The sequence below is a fragment of the Dendronephthya gigantea genome, unplaced genomic scaffold (assembly GCF_004324835.1).
Source record: "Dendronephthya gigantea isolate DGI-Jeju-01 unplaced genomic scaffold, DenGig_1.0 000116F, whole genome shotgun sequence".
NCBI lineage: Eukaryota > Metazoa > Cnidaria > Anthozoa > Malacalcyonacea > Nephtheidae > Dendronephthya > Dendronephthya gigantea.
The window spans coordinates 142,975-147,596 of record NW_021163126.1 but is presented as its reverse complement, the minus strand read 5'-3'; positions in this window follow the sequence as shown (position 1 = coordinate 147,596).

The window sequence follows — 4,622 nt, the reverse complement described above, 5'->3', positions numbered from 1 at the left end:
CAAACTTTATTTTTTTGTTTATATATATTTTAGTTATTTAAATTTTATTTTATTTTAGTTATTTAAATTTTATTTATATTTTAATTTATTTTTTTGAAGGATTGATGCAAATTTAGTGAGAGATATATACTCACTGTTTGCTCCCTAAGTTTTGTAAGGATACTTGATATTTTATTGCACTTTTGCTGTTCGGTGAGCTGTTCTGGATTGCTTTTTTCCTCTCTTGCCATATCAACATATTTGAGTTTGTCAATTCAGGATGGGTTGCCTAATTTTCCTGAACCACAGTCCTTGCAGTGTTACCCAAATAAAAAATACTCTTATGTGTATTTTTTATGGGAGATGATGCTTTTGGCTTCAAGCCCTACTTGATGAATCCATATCCAGCTATAGTAAACTAAAAAGCAAATTCCGAATAAACAAGACATCTTGAGAATCAAAATATAATTCAAACAAGACACAGATTAAGACTGTAAACTTCATTAAACATGTAAACTTCATTAAACATGTAAACTTCATTAAACATGTATTCCACATAAATGAATTATACCATGAGCAAATATAATTAATAAAAAGCTTTTGTAAAGGTCAAAATATATTTTTTAATGCTCCAACTGGGTATGGAAAATCAATTGTTTTTCAATCACTTAATGGAGGATCAATGCAATCGAATGAAAGAGATTGGAATCTCTTGTATATGCCTATATTCCAAAGAATCCCTGAACTCAATGGCAGAATATGAAACAATTTTAAAGGATGTTAAGGACGGTGTTTATTCGTTAGTATATGCTTCACCTGAATGCATGCTTGGGAAAAACGAGTGGAGAAGAATTTTGTACAGTGAAGACTTTAGGGATCATTGCATTGGTGTGGCCTTTGATGAAGCGCATATAATAGCACACTGGTAGGTATATGATATTAAAGTAAAATTTGGCATCTTTGCCAGTTAAAAAGTTTCTGCATGTCCCACAAGTGTATGTGAGTGCAATGGTTTAATAATATATAATTATTTTTCTAACAGGGGATCAGATGTAACAGGGAAAAAGCCATTTCGAAAATGGTATGGAACACCATGAGTTTAGATGTCTTTTAGCTGAAGAAGTAAAATTTGCTTTATTCACTGCTACTGCCACAAAACAAAACATAAAGTTTTTGACATGTTAAATATTTGTGAATCAGAAACATTTTTTATTGAAAAAAACCCGGAAAGAGAAAATATTAGATACTGTGTTGAATATGTTAAAAATGACAAAGACTTTGAAGATATTTTTCTGTTGTGTAGCAGCTTGAACAAGGTTGTTTTCTATTGGTCAGACCACTAATTGGGTAGCGAAGGTAGCGAGCCAATAGCACGTCCGTATTTGCATGGTTCCATTATTAACTTTAAATTTAATCATTAAAACTTCTGGTTTTTTTCGTCTTGCGTTTATTGCGTTTATGTGGTTTAAGGTCATTCAAAAACTTGGTGGAATTACAAAACAAAATGAAGCTAGTTCGAAAAGATTAGTGAGTGTTCAAACCACAACAGAAAGCTATTGGTGGGTTTCACATATTGTTTTGAGTCGGCAAATGATAGTAAACGCAAAGTCAACACATACAGTGAGAAATTATTAAACTCACTCCCAAGGGCAATCCAGGGGCACTTTTGGTTTAATATATAAAAAAAGCAGCTAAAAATATGTATAGGGACGGTTTGATAGCCAAAGCGCCGAGACACAACTAGTGTGGTGTATGTATATTTATGCTCTATAAAACAATTGGGATGTGTAAGTGGGCATATGTAGTTTTCTCATTTGCATACTAATAAAGTATTTAAGCCTTAAGTGAATATTACTATTATCTACCTTTTTGATGAAGGGAGTTATAAAATATGCTAAATACTTTTATTTATATCTTCAGGTACATCTCTCATAGATCACATTCACAAAAGCTGTATTAAAGAATCTATCTATACACCCACCTTATAGACTGATCACTTTACACAAGGACCAAGAATTTTTTTGATGTCAGAAGCTATGCTGGCAATATTATCAACAAAAAGCTTGGGGTGGAGGTCTTGTGATTTAGTAATTTTTTTATTTATTTGACTGATTTACAGTATATTAGATTATATATTACAATTTTGGATTAGACATTGCTGAATGTTTGTATGTATTTTATTATTAATCATACAATAATATGACATAGTAATAAGTTCTGGTTGACAGTGGTTGTGTATCACTTTGATTGCAAATATATGACATATATATATAATCATTGTTGGATTGATCCTGCATGTCAACCGGGATTGACAGGGTTCAATGAAGCGAATTGAAGTTCTTTACTGTTAGGTTGAAATTTGTAGGGACATGACAACCAAGCAATAAGAATTAATATAAGGCACCAAGTGATATAATTTTGGTGTTTACAAGGCCAGTCCTTGTTTATGGCTGGAGTGGGGCTGAGGAGAAAATATTTTCATTCTCAAAATTTTCCAACCCCACCTTTTATGTGCAGATAAAAGAGTTTACACCACTTCTAGGCAATGAAAATAAATAACCTTTTATAACAACGCGTTTGAATTGCAAGCCGCAAGATCAACTGCAAATAGCGGTATGACATTTCTATTTACAGAAATGCATAGCTTAAGAAATGTATTGATAATTTAATTTTAGCTCTAGAAACGGGGCGTTGCTAACCAATCAAAGCACCGTTTCAAACAATGGAACAAAGCGTTTGAAATGCACTAATTAGACAGAAGTGACAGAACCAAAATAGCCAATGCGGTACTATTAAACAACACCTGGATGAGTTCAGTGCACCTGTATATACTGATCGTCATCGAAGGCACATCGATACAATTCGCGTGTTCACAAAATTGTCAAGGTCCAAGTATGTCTTCAACTGGAAGAAACACAGGTATTTCCCAGGTACTGTGAATTTCTTATTATTACATAATCGAGAGACGAAACTTAGATTACCTGAAAGTTAATTACCAAAAACATAGGGTAGATATTGATGTTGTAGTTTTATATATTTTTTAGGCTTCTTCCGACAAAGCAGAGCCTTCTTTTCAAACATCAAACGGCAGACGTTTAAAATCTGTGATGGCGTCTACACAGAAATAGGGGACTTTCAATTGAAAATCGTTGGAGAAATTTCTAAGGAAAAGCTCAGTCAGAGAGATTTAGACTGTGTTTGCGCGGAGGCCAGTGGATTTGCAGCTGCACTTATCTTCTTGCTGGTGATTTAATGACACAATGAGTATTAATGAGAATTTTCTTTTTCCTTATATTACCATTTGCGTTCAAGTTTGCAGCGTGTTATATTAAAAAACGTACATTTGAAGTTTCAAAAATCAAAAACGTACGTCAGTTTGTTACGCCCCCTTGTCATGTTTAGCGGACAATGAAATTGACATGTTTTGGCATATCTTTCAGATTTTAGGCCGACTTTTTCGTCAATACAGCTTTCCGTAAGACTGGCGTCTCGAATAGTTTACCTGATTTTTACTAGCACTATAAATATTGTATAGGAGGATGTAGCTAACACCCAACCCCTCCCCTTATAGGCTACAGCCCTCCCTGCATGCCTGAATTGATCTTATTCTATATCATATGATGAGCGGAATACGGTATTCCAACTTCACCCCTTTACCATCACTATAACGTTTAGGGGCTGGTTTTTGAGACACCTTGTATTCTCTTTTCTATACATAGTTACTCTGTTGGGGGTTACATAAGAAATTTAAATTTAATTTGTACATAAGAAAAACTTTCAAGAGAAATAGAGGCTTTATACACTGGTAGGCATGCACTAGGCGTTCAGGGGCTGGTTGTATCAAGCCCGTTTAGCTTTAAACAGTGGTTAAGTCAAAATTAAATAACACTCTTACATCTCTCTTGAATGAGTCAACTTGAATATCATGCACTGAATATGTAGTTGTAAACAGTATATTTGTATTAAGGTTAAAAAACATTTTGTTTGCTTGTTGAAAAAAACGATAGACTCGCTTTCTATTTTAAACTTATCTACTGGCAATCAAATGCCATAGATGAAATTATAACCATACACTGTTAATTTCGAGGTGTTATTTTAACTCCACCATAGGAGTTGGGGGAGTAAAAAGTTTGGAGTAGAATCTACTCCCAAAATGGAGCCAAAGTAGTTATACCCTCACATATAGCAGCAAAACACGCAGCGTCAGCATTTTTGGGCTTCTTTCGTGGGGTCCACGCGTGGGCTCGGAGAGTGTTGGAAAATGTTCGGATAACATCGGAGTGATAGTTTAATAAAACATTATTTAACAAAGTGATAGTTTAATAAAATATTATTAAATATATTAATAACATGAGAACAAACAATATTTTAAAATTATATTAACAAAGTGATAGTTTAATAAAGTATTAACAAAGTGATGTGGAATAGCAATTGTGTAATAAATACATATCAATAAAGTGTGATATAATTTCGTTTTCATATCAAGTTTGTTAGAGACAACAAGAGTGTTTTGATATGTTTATGCAGTGTTTAGTTGTTCTTTTTCCGTCTTCGACACTTTGATGGCATAGGTATCGGTGCTGATATTTTCCTTTCCGGTGTCGTAGAAGTGGTAGGTGTTGTGGAGGTGGCGGGTGTTGAAG